General features: G+C 53.8%; 1 long non-coding RNA gene across 1 annotated transcript; it reads left to right on the forward strand.

The window, feature by feature from the left end:
- Positions 1-7,686: 7,686 nt before the first annotated feature.
- On the forward strand, positions 7,687-9,218 carry LOC114208911 (uncharacterized). The gene is made up of 2 exons (XR_003609179.1): positions 7,687-7,828; positions 8,732-9,218. It is a non-coding gene; the product is annotated as an uncharacterized LOC114208911 (long non-coding RNA).
- Positions 9,219-12,302: the final 3,084 nt, after the last annotated feature.

Below are 12,302 nucleotides of genomic sequence, written 5' to 3' on the forward strand. Positions count from 1 at the left end.
CCTCGCTTGCTGTCGGGCAGAGGCCCTCGTGGCAGGGTCCCTGCTGTGCCCGCTGGAGAATGCACATTGGGTAGCGGATGACAAAGGGCCGGCGGGGCGCTCCCGCTCCCGGGCAGCACTGCACAGAGCGCCGCGGGGCCTGGGAGCAGCGCAGGACAGACCGCATCTGCCCCGATGCCCAGCCCGGCTGGGGCCGGAGCCGGCTCTGCGAGGGGCCCTTGCACCCCCATCCCCAGCAGGAAAGGAGGGCTCAGGGTCCACTGGCCAGGCCTGGGATTCCTTTGACTCCAGAATTTCAGGTGCAAACAAACAGGGACATGGCTGATTCCAAATGAAAACCCTCTTTGTGCTTGTTTTTGTTTCTCTACTCCTTTTGTTTATTTTTGCCCCTGTTCTAGAATATAAGCCATCACCAGCTGGGATGAAATGAAATAGCCACCCATCTTAATAAGAGAACCAATGCTGGTGCTTAGCCGCACGCCATCAGCCATCTCCTCTCTGACCTTGTACCTCCAGGGTCCGGGAAGTCCCAGGCCAGGAGGTGTGTTGTTCCGGCGCCAGGAGCATCGTGGAGGCTCAGAGCCCAGGGGAGGAAGAGGAGTGGGTGCCGGGTCCTTCCAGGTGGAGGGGGCCCGGGGTGGGCTCAGGCATCAGGGAGATCAGGAGGCCCGAAGGACCAGAGTAGAGCGGAAGGGGTCAGCCTGGGGAGCAAGGTGTTGGGGAGGCATCGGCTGTGCGCTGACCTCCTCCAAAACCCTCTGAGACCAGGAAGCCAGTCTAGCTTAACAGGAGTCCAGTGGCAATGCGTGCCCCCGGCAGGTTGTAGGGAGAGGCAGCATGGAGGCCCATCCCCAACAGGTGGCTCAATTCAAAGACGGCTGTGATCATTGATCCAGGGTCTGGGAGTCCCCTGCTCTGTGTGGCAGGGGAGCGGGAAGCCGGGCAGGAGCAGAGCCCTGGGGGCTGTGGGTTGTGCAGTGGGTGCGGCCGTTAGAAACACGTGTCTAGAAGCCACGTATTGGATGGCATGATTGTGGGAAAATTACTTAAACTCACTGTGCCTTAGTTTTCCCATCTGTGAAAAGGGGGTAGCTGCTGATGAGAACATACCCCTCACAGGGGTGTTGCCCCGGTTAATACACCTACAGTGCTTAGCGCAATGTGGGGAACACAGCAGGGGCCCGATGAGGCTTTGCCGTAATCACTATTATTGCTTTATTTATCAGAGGAGTGAGTGAGAGAGTGACAGTCTCAGATGTCATCTTGGGCTGATAGGGGACAGGGAAGGCAGCTGGGTCCCTCTCTACCCAAAAGGGGTTCTCCCATCAGCTGTGGGGATTCCAGAACTCATTCACACCTTTCCCTCCACCCCTCGCCCCCCCCTTGGCCTGGGCGCCCCTTGCCTGGTGGCTTGGCAGATCTGAGACCACCCGCCAGGAGGCTGGGAGCTAGATTTCCCAGAGCAGATACCTGCCAGAAGCTCTGTGGGGAGAAACCACCCCTCGGGGTCTGCGTGGCCACAATCACCAGGCGTCTCTGGCAGTGGCTGGGTTTCAAAGCCCCTCTCAGACTGGGATTCAGATGGGGTCCAACTGGCCCACCAGGGGCTCCCCGGGCCTGGCGACCACTGCCCCTCCAAGTTGGCTGTGGCCAGAAAGAGCAATGCCTGAGTTGTAAGAAGACAAAAACAGAAGGTTGGTGTGCTTGTGGGGGGTTCGGGTTTCTCTCTCTATTTTTTTCTTATGCCCCACCAGAACTGGGAGACAACAGCCAAAACTCCTGAAAATCTTCAGCCCTCACTTTGGGCAAAGGGCCAGCCTGTCTTGCTATCTAGAAGTACAATGACATGGATTTCACAGGGATGTTCTAAACCCTTCTTCCTTCACCCATCCCTTTGCACCAGGGCCCACCCCACCCCTGATCCCACCCAGGGCTGGTAAACCAGGAGCCCAGAGCAGTGACACGAGCAGGCCTGGCACCCGTGACCAGAACACCAGGCAGGGCTCTGGGGGACGTGCTCTTCCCGCGGGGCCAGGGCGGAAATTTGCAGGAGTGCTTTGATTGTCCCAGGGCTGGGGGGTAGACGGTACTGGCATTTAGGTGATGAAGGTTGCGGCTGCTGGAGCTGAGGGTTTGTTAACCTCCAGCTGCAAACCACTGGCTTCAGATCCCGGTTCGCCCGCATTCACTGGGTGTGTGAACTCCTCTGCCCCTTGTGTCTTCATTAGTAAAACATAGACAGCAGTTGCACCTACCTCCTAGGGTCGTGTGCACGTTCCATGCCCACACTCGGAACACAAAGGCCCTGGAACCACGTCTGGAACTTACGGATGTTCGCTGTCACTGTCCTGTGGACTACGGAACAGTCCCCACCACAAGTCATTGTGTTCTAGCTGACTTTCAAATGCCCCACTAAACATTTCAATAGGTTGAAAAAATGTCTTCATAATGATCCGGGCTTAAAACATGATTCTGTTCTTTTTCAATATATAAACACAAAACGATTTTTTAAAGGTTTTGACGTACAAGCGAATCTCCCAAGAATGCAATCAGGATGTTTGCATCCGACTCAGCTTAATCACCTCCTCTTGGCTGCTTCTGTCTCCTAAGCCTTTGGCTGCCCGTCCCACCGGACCTGCTTCGAGGTCAACCAGCCCTGTGCCCACGTGCCCTGAGGCTCAGGATATTCTGACCACTTCTAGAGTCTGATCAAAGGCCACACTCCAGAGGGTGTGGTTGTCTTGGGGACCAGAGGACATAACCCAGAGGGCAGGAGCTTAACTTGCCCAGGACCCAACTTCAGCCAAGGGGTATGAGGATTCCCAGTCCCTTGCTTCTCCCAGGGGACTTTTTTTTTTTTTTTTTAAGATTTTATATATGTATTTGACAGAGAGAGAGAGAGAGAGAGCACACAAGCATGGGGAGTGGCGGGCAGAGGGAGAGGGAGAATCATGCTCCCCACTGAGCAGGGAGCCCGACGTGGGTCTCGATCCCAGGACCCCGGGATCATGACCTGAGCCGAGGGCAGACGCTTAACTGACTGAGCCACCCAGGCGCCCCCAGGGGACTCTTCTGACGTGTGATTTCCCCATCTAGTCTCTCCAGAGACTTCCTGTGGAGCTGAGCATCCTCACCCCCCTAGCGAAGTGTCTGAGAAGTGAGTTACTCAGGAACGCATCATCCCGTAGGGCTTTCCAGCCTCTGCTGCTGCTGCCCTATGATGGCACCTCCTATAGAATTCTTCCTCGCTCTATCCCTGCCTTGTCCTGTTTTCCAGGACACTTGGGCTTCAGTTCCCCCAAAGAGTGGAGATCGGACCCTGTCTTGGGCATAACTTCTCTAAGAGTTGTTTACCATTTCAGAAAATCACATAATCAATAGCAACAATACTTAAGGTATTGAAGTCACTAATGCAACAAATCTCTAGCCGCCCTCATTTGGAGCTACGGCATGCGCGGTGATCGTGAGGCTGGTTGTGCTGTGTATTTACTTATTGAACTACTTCATTACGAATTACTTCCCTTTTATTTCTCCCTTATATTACATGTAGGGCATTATATTGATTTTTTTATTATGTATATAGGGAAGTTGTATTATCTAGAAGCTTAATATCGAGATAGTTAAAAGGTCATTATAAGATATTTGCTGTGTAAAGCGGCATCAGGCTTGACGGCACTGTGAACCGAGTGGAGCCGGGGAGCCCCTAGGCCACTAGCCAACTGTGTCGTGGGGCCTAAGACACTTGTGTCCGTGGGCCTTGGTTTGCAAGGTTGAATGAGAGGACCTCTGGAGTCCTCTAGAGCTCTACTCTCTGAGGTTTAATTTAGGGGAAGCCATCTGCTTTTTTTTCTCTGGGCTTTCACTAAGGTGCTTCCTCTGGTGTCAGAACCTAAATTCAGCCCACCTCTTGTAGGCAGGAGTGGGGTGCCATTCATTCCCCTCTGAGCCTGGCAGGAAGTGAGTGGATGTCCACCTAGGTTCGAATTCACTCCAAAATCATACGCACACCACTGGGTCCCAATGGCTGCCATCCTGGCTCACCTGACTCATCTGCCGCCACTGGGGATGTCTGACTGTGCTCCGTAAGTTGGCCCACATGTAACGCCCAGTGTTGGTCCCAGCCTGGGGCTCCATCTGCTTCCTGAAGCTGGCCCTGTTTGCTGTTCCCCAGGGCTGGTCTGTGAACCCTACCCCATCTCTGTCTCTGTTCCTCCAGGTGACACCTCCTGATCCCACTCCCAGGTCCACCTGTCAGAGCCAAGGCCAAGGCCATGGCGTGGAGCTAGGAACCCTTCCCTGGAGGGCAGGAGGTTTGAGAGCTAGACTGCTGACCTTTGCCCTTGTCTAGGTGGACCCAGAGAGGGGACTGAGTGTGGTTCAGAAGCAGGAAGAACTCTCGTAGTGGAGCCCCACATGCCACCCTGCTGCCCCAAGTATCAGGAGCAAAGCCACATTGATAACCCCTTCCATTGCACCATGTCGATGACAGGAGTCAAGCAGGGACCGGGGCAAGTGCCCACCCGATCCAAGAGCTCTCCTTTCTACCCCTTGTATTTTCAAGGCTGAGGAGTGCCTGGCAATGTGGCTTATGAGTAAAGAAGAGGACAAAATAGAAAGTTTAGACGAAAAGAAGAAGTTTGTCTCTAAATGCCGCAGTTTTCCACAGGGAAGAAGACCTGCCCATGGAGGGAAGGCCCTGTTTGGGACAGAAATGGGGTCTTGAAAACAGCAAGCCCGAAGCGTGGACCCCTGCACCTCCATCCACTTGAGGGACACAAGTCCTCAGCACAGAGAGGCTTTGGGGCCGCTCCACCCCATTGCACGAGAAGTTTCCACCCATCAGCTCATCCAGCACCAGCCCCTGGCCGCCTGGATGCCCTGTGTCAAGGCGAGCTCATCCCCGCGACTGCAGGGGCCTGCAGCTAGCTGTTCCTGAGCCCTAGGTGAGGCCGGGGACAGAGAGTTACACTGGAAGCTGTTCAAGAACACTGAGGAGCTTAACTTGGGCTTCTGAATAGAAGACAAAAAAATTGCAGGGTTCTTCCTTGAGGTTACTATGCTGTGTTTTCCTGGAGCTTGTGGGTTCCCATTAAGAAGAGCAGAACAAGGAGGCTGGGGAGAGGCCGCGGGGCCTCCCTGCATGCAGGGGCGCTTTAGAATCTGACAGCGTGGACTTCTCAGCAGGTGTAAAGCTGCAGCGAGGATTTCACATGCAAGGGGACGAGGGGGGCTCTGGGGACAGCTTAGAGAGTGCTTACAAATGTCCAGACATACGCTTTTTAAACCAAATTTCCAGAGGACTCACCGTGCCCAAGGAAGGCCAGCGTTTCGAGGATGGTCAGAGCAGTGACAAGAGAGCCTGCGGGGCCGGTAGGCCCCAGCTGGTGTTGGAGGGCCTCACTGTGGCATCCAAAGGCAGAGCCCATGCTCCTGACCTCGTACCCTTCAGCTATTTTTTTCAAAAAAGCAAGACAACAAATAAAGCCCATCAGAAAGCCAATCCCAGGCACGGAAAGCCCCGCAGCGGCCACGGGCGGTCCTGGGCCCCAGGCTCTGGGTGCATGGCGTCGGGGCGCCCTGTGTACTTGGGGAGAGGCTGGGTGGGCTCCACACGGATGCCCCTTGGTGGGAGATGTGGGGAAGGCTAAGCCTGCTAGGGAGGCCTGCTTAGCCTGTGGGGTGCCCGATCCCGGGCAAACGCGGATGTCCCGGAATGCCCTGGAACGCATCGTCCCGTAGCCCCCAAGCTGTAGCCAGAGGGCAGACGATGCCTCCCAGCTGTAGCCAGAGGGCAGGGCTGGAAAGCTGCAGGCTGCTCTAATGGAAGCACCACGGACCTCTGCCCAAGGGCCAGGGAGGCCACTGCTCCCCCCCCTCACCGAGTGGTGACAGTGGGGGTGGCTGTGCACAGGAGTTGGCTTGCAAGGGGGACCCCTGTCTAAATGCAGGTTCCTGCACCCCAGAGCCCTCTCCAGCAGCATGGCTGGGAAGCTGGCTGCTGATAAGCCTCCCGTGGATTTGTGCACACTCCAGTTTGAGACCAACCTCCTGATGACAGCCCCGCTGCAGGGTCAAAGGTCATGGAGGAATCAATTTCATCGACTTTCATTGCTGATGGAGTCGGAGGGCGCAGCCGCCTCACCAGACCCCACGGCAGCTCAGCGCAAGGAACATTCGCTCTCACTGGGGGCCTGTTTCCCCGAGGGCCTCCTGTGAATGAGGCATTCAAAACCCTGTCCTCAGGGGCCACCATTCCAATGGTGACGATGCCTTCCATTCAAACACTCGAATTACAAACACTGTCACATTGTGATCCCCCGTTGTGATGGGAATATTATTATCCTTGTTTTACAGACGAGGGAACGAGAAGCCAAAGGCCATGCCAGGAGTCCCAGCTTGCAGGGGGAGAACAGTCGCTGAAGGTAGCGCCTTCTGCCTCGCACACCCCTCCCATGGAGACCGGCTGGCCTCCCCCCTGCAGAGCCTCTCCAGCAGGCAGTCTGACCCAGGGGACGCCTGGCAGTGTCTGTGACCCTGATGGATGTCAGAACCAGGTGTGACTGGCATTTAGTAAGCCCAGGGCAGGGATGCTGCAAAACATCTCAGACCGCACAGGATGGCCCTGCACAGCCAAGAACTAGTCACCCAAACTGCCGGAAGTGTGGTGGCTGAGACACCCTGCCACAGAGGCAGGGAAAGGCAGGGACCGGGCGCGTCAGCTTCGATAGTTCTCACAAGCCCCATGGGAGATAAGTACCATAGTGCCCATTTTACAGAAAGGAAAACTGAGGGTAACAGGGGTAACTAATGTCCAAGGTCACAATAACCGGAAACCGGTGGAGCTGGGATTTGAACCAGTGTACAAATTGGAGCCAGCCCGACTCCGAGGGCCACCTGGTCGCCGGAGGCCGCAGAATAGGAGGTGTCATCTTGGTGTCCTTGGAGGTGACCTGTGTATCCTGGCAGGGCTGGGTCCCAGGGGAGCAGGGCTTGGGAAAGGGCCACACCCTACTTCTCCTGCAGACTGTGAGGCCCCTTGCCTGCTGCCATCTTCGGGGTCCCTGTCCAGTGCCACGTGGCCCAGGCTCCTGGCTGCCAATTTACCTTATTTCCCACTAACAAAATTCCCTTGCCACTCGTTTTTTTCTTTTTTCTTTTTTTTCCCTTTGGTTTGTTTGTTTTATTTTTTGTTTTGTTTGCAGGAGCCAATCCCCTGGCATCTATCTTCAACCTGGCATTAGATCAAAGGCTTAAACAGAAGCACATCTCCCCAGTCTGGGGTGGGGCTCCAGGATCTTGTGACCCTACCGAGGCTCACCCTATAGCGGCCACTGTCACCACATGGGCATCTCCCAACCACCCAACCCAACTGGTCCAGATAAAGGGCTCCCCAGGCCCTCAGCCCCCCGCCAGCCCCACACCAGGGAGGAGGCTCTGGTTCCTCAGGGGAGGAGGCTGGGACAGGAAGCAGGGGGAAGGGGGAACCTTCCAGAATAGTCATGAGGCCTACCTCCCTTCCGGCACTTATCTCACCTAAATTTCACCCTAAACATGCAGGGAAGGAAATTATGGGAAACAGTGTTCCGCTTAGCCAAGCTGACTCATTGCAAAATCACCAGACATGTTTTTTATTCCGGATATGTTTTGTTTGTTTTTTTATTTTCCAAGCTCCCAAGTGCGTGTTTTTATAGATTAGTGTGTGGGTTTGTGTGGACTCCCCTTGAGTTAAACATTCCTCTGCTTTTCTCAGCTGAAGTCCTTTGAGGAGCCCTTTCACTTCTGACAGGAAATGAGCACCATGCCAGGAAACGTGCTGGAAAAGAATGTGGTAAGTGTGTGTCTGTAGGAGTGGTGGTGCGTACAGGTGTGTGTTTGCGGGTGTGTGTGGCTGTGTGCTTGGGGTGTGTGTGTGTGTGTGTGTGCGCGCGCGCGTCTCCACGTGTGCCCTATTTCCAGGCACACTTCCGCGCAGGGAGAGGGAAGAGGGGAGGAGAGGGCAGAAGACCACAGACAACACCGCTGCACGTTCGGGCTGTGAGGCTGTGTCCTTTCCCCACGAACCAGATGCAGATTTCAATCAATTCAATCAATGGGCAATGTTTGCTGGCCATAAAAATAGCCCAGAGGTTGCTAGTCAGCGGCTCTAAGATGGATGACCAGTGGCCCCAGAGGTCCCAAAGGTCAAAGATGACTATCACCTGAAAATGTAATCTGTGCTGGCCCCCAGCCCCCAGCCCGGCGGGGCGGGGGGGGAGCATGCTGCTGGCCATCTGCAGCCACCCGCAAACCAGGCCGCTGTCTGCCCCGCTGCCCTCTTGGCCCAGCAGCCGGCAGATGGCCCCCTGGGCACCATGGGCTGTGCCATCCGTCTGTCCGGAGTCCCGAGCCCTAGCCTGGTGCCGCTGTCCTCCCGGGAGGAGAGAACCCACATGTTGGTCTCCCTGCTGCTGCCACCCCTTGGGGCTGCAAAAGAGCAGGGCTGCAGTCTCACTCGCACCCCACTGCCCCTTTCTATTAAACAAGCCCTCGCCTCCTTCGGCGCTGAGCTCCTGCCGCTCCGGCGTCTTAGGTGCAAGGAGTACAAGGTCATTGTGTTTCATTCGTGGTCACGAGAAAGGATGACGGCATCAGCCCTCCACTCCACAGCGAGGGAGGAGGGGGCCCTGGCTCTCTCTCTTCTTCCCTCCATGTCTATGCAGTCTCATTGCTTTTGCCCCTTCCCTCCTGATAGGTGTCGGATCACCTCCTGTCTCTGCACCCAGACATTCTTTCCCGTGCCTTCCTGCTGCAAGGGAGACCCTGACGCGGCACGTCTTGTGTCTTAGAGCCTCAGCAGCTCCTCTTCAAATGGTTCTTTCTTCCTTTCCCTGCTCATCGTCTGATGAATGCCAGATTTTCCCTCCCCGTCTTCGGTATACCGGTCTCCTTAATTTCTACCATCTGCTGTGCTGCGCTCGGGAAGCGTGTAAGGATGAGACACGCCTGATGAACAGTTTGTCAGGGCACAATGTCTGCTGGAAGGGGCTGCTTCTACGCCTGCCCACTGGTGCTGTTGGTCGCTGGTGTCGTGCGCTCCAGAGCTGGGTGTGCGCCCCGCGTAGCAGCCCTCCTGTCACAAATCATCAGGGTTTGGCTACTTAAAGGTCGGTGTGTCACCCGAAGATGCAGTATTTCCCAAAAGTCAGGAAGCAAATAAATTATTACAGTTTAAAAATGAATCTATTTATTGATCTCCTTCTTTTACACTATTAATGCTAATTGTTTTTCATGGTGCATGCATTTGGGATTCATCAAAATGAATTCTTAACGAATTCCCAAACACAAAAATGAGAGCAGGATAACAGATAGACCGAAATCATCCTACCATCTCTCAGAAGGCCTTCTGTTCTGCAGGGCCCTGGCTGCGAGAGGTGGAGTCACGTGTCCGTCCTGAAGCCTGGGCGCATGGCTGACAGCGATGGACAGTGCATGGGTGTCAGGACTGGCTACCCTGTTGGAGCACCTCCTGTGAGCCAGGCCCCGGGCCAGGTTGTTTGCAGACTCTGTGTCACCCAATGTTCACAACAGCCTCAAGGGGAGTTTAATTATTCCCACTTGATTTATTAAGAAGCTGAGACCCAAAGGGGTTTGCACATTTATAGAGTGGAAGAGCTCAACTATGAGCCTAGTTCTATTTGACTCTAAAGCGCATGCGCTTGGGGCGCCGAGCAGCTCAGTGGGTTAAGGATCCGACTCTTGATTTTGGTTCAGGTCATGATCTCAGGGTGCTGGGATTGAGCTCCGCGTCGGACTCCACGTGCTAGGTGTGGAGTCGGCCTGAGATTCTCTCTCTCCCTCTGCCCCACCGCCCCCTTGCTCACATGCTCTCTCTCTAAGAAATAAATCTTTTTTTAAAAAAGTGTCAAGGTCATAAAAGATAATGGAAAACTGAGGACCTGTTACAGATTAGAAAAACAGAAAGAGGTATCACAACTAAAGAAACTGGACCAGATCCTGGACAAGAAAAAAAAAAAAACAACAACCCACAAAACATTAGTTAGAACATTTTGTGAAATTCAAGGTCTACAGCTTAGTTTGATAGTGTTGTTCAATGTTGACCTACTGATTCTGATCACTGAACTGTGATTACATCAGATGTCAACATTTGAGGATGCTAAGGGCACATGGGAATTCTTTTTGTAACTTGTAAGTCTGTAATACTTCAAAGTTAAGAGTTCAAAAAAACTTCATAGTTTGCTAAATACTTTCATATTGTGGACTTGATTTGATCCTAATTATAGCCTCAAAGGGTGGTAATATCTAAATTTACTGATGAGGAAACTGGGGATCAGGAGGTATAAGTGACTCGTCCAAGGTCACCAGCTGGTGAGTGGTGTGTGACCCTGAGGTGAACCTGAATTTCCTATTCCTATTTCCAAATCCTATTTGCTTTTCCCATTAAGATAAACTGGATTCTACTTAATATCAAACACGATAATTCCTTGACCAGCAGGTAGCCTGTGGAGAGCCCTGAGCCTAACCAGGATATAGTGGCCAGTCCCGCTCTGGGGGCACTCTTGTTCCATCTGCCTTTCCCCCCAACCCCCACCTCCATACACCTGGCATCATCAATGATCAGAGACAGACTGAGGCCCAGCCAGCCCCTGCGTTCGCCAGTGATCCCACCCTTCCAAGGGCTGAAACGGGTCCTCTTTCTGCTGCCTGCAAATAGTGTCAAACAATGCAGTGGGGTAAAAAGTGCTTTGGGAGCAAAATGAATGTCTGTAATGTTCTTAGTGAGCTGGGAGTTGAAGTTCACCAGACACCTTGGATCCATGCAGTTCTGTTTACAAATGGGTTGACTTCAGGTCCCAATCCATAAGGGAACTGTAGATAGATGGAGCACTGAACTGGAAGTGAGGACACTTGGGGTTTGGAGCAGAGATTTTCAGGGATTTCTAGTCCTGGTTTCCGAGACTGACTTGGTTTACTCCTGTTGTCCTGGTGTAGTTATTAATTGCTCCCCCTTTCACTCTCAAGAGTGTCCTGGTTAGGACAATAAACTATATCGTTCTCCTATTTAGAGATTATCTAGTTGAAACTCATTTTCAAGAAAAAACAGGAGGCCCAGAGAGGTGAGTGAAGCCCCCCGGCTTCATCTCCCACTCCTCCCCCACTGCCCCCATGGACCCTCAGCCACACTGGCTTCCGGTTGTAGTCATTTCTCAAAACAGCCATGCTCCCTCCTGGCACAAGGGCTTTGCACATGCTTTTCTCTTAGGCTGGAACATTCTTCCATCTTTTCCCCTTTGGCTTGAAGGTACTACTTCAAGTCTGCCTCGCTCAGTGGCATGCAAGCCCCAGGGGGGCGGAGTTGTGCCTGTCATGTGTCACAGCCACATCTCTGTGGCTCCCAGATGCCGACCACAAGAGGACAGCCAATAAAGATGGCCTGCGCTAGTGAATTCATGGCGGGCCCCAGAGCCTCGTTCAATGGGGTTGATCAGAAACCATCAAGCCATCCAGGCCCCAGGGATACACACTTCCCCAGATCTGATTCCCGAGCATCTTCTTCTGTTACTTCTAACTAGAACTAGAAAAAGTCACCAACCTGACAGAAGACGTTCCACATAAAATGACGCACAAATCCAATATCTTAATGCACTGCTTTCTCTGGAATCTACACGAGCACTGGTCCCTTTTTCATTACAAGCGGCCATAGTGACAGAACCGACGATCCTGTCAACACCCCCAAACCAAAACAGAAAGCAACAAACAAACAAAAAAGAAACACAAAACCAGGCCATGTGACCAAACCGTACTGGACTTGGATGTCAGCTCCTCAGACCCCTTCATTATGCTGATGGGAAAACTAAGGTCCCAGAGACTGCAGAAGGTGGCCTTTTAGGATTGGGGTGTGCGCCCCCAGCCTCCTGTGTGCCAAGCTTTCGATGGCCAGCATTGGGGCATTTCCTAGAGGAGCAGCACCCCCCAGTGAGAGAGGCTGGGCTTCCACCCTGGGGTACCCATGGGGTGCTAGCGCCCATTCCCAGGCTGGGGCCTCATGAGGCTATCAGTCACTCTGGGACATTCCCACACAGACTCCAGGGCAGCGCTTCTCAAACATCACACACACACACACATACCACCCAGGGAGCTTGTCAAAAAGCAGATTCTGACACTGGAGGGCTGGTGGGGCCTGAGACTCTGCATTCCTAGCACGCTCCCAGGGTGAGCCATTGCTGCCGGTGCCTGAGCACATGGGGACGGGAACGGCTCTAGCGCAGCGGTCAGCCACCTTCTCCTGTAAAGGGTTGGGTGGG

The sequence above is a fragment of the Eumetopias jubatus genome, unplaced genomic scaffold (genome assembly GCF_037043125.1).
Source record: "Eumetopias jubatus isolate StellerSeaLion01/CBP00866 unplaced genomic scaffold, mEumJub1_p1.0 scaffold_16, whole genome shotgun sequence".
In the NCBI taxonomy this organism is placed as follows: Eukaryota; Metazoa; Chordata; class Mammalia; order Carnivora; family Otariidae; genus Eumetopias; species Eumetopias jubatus.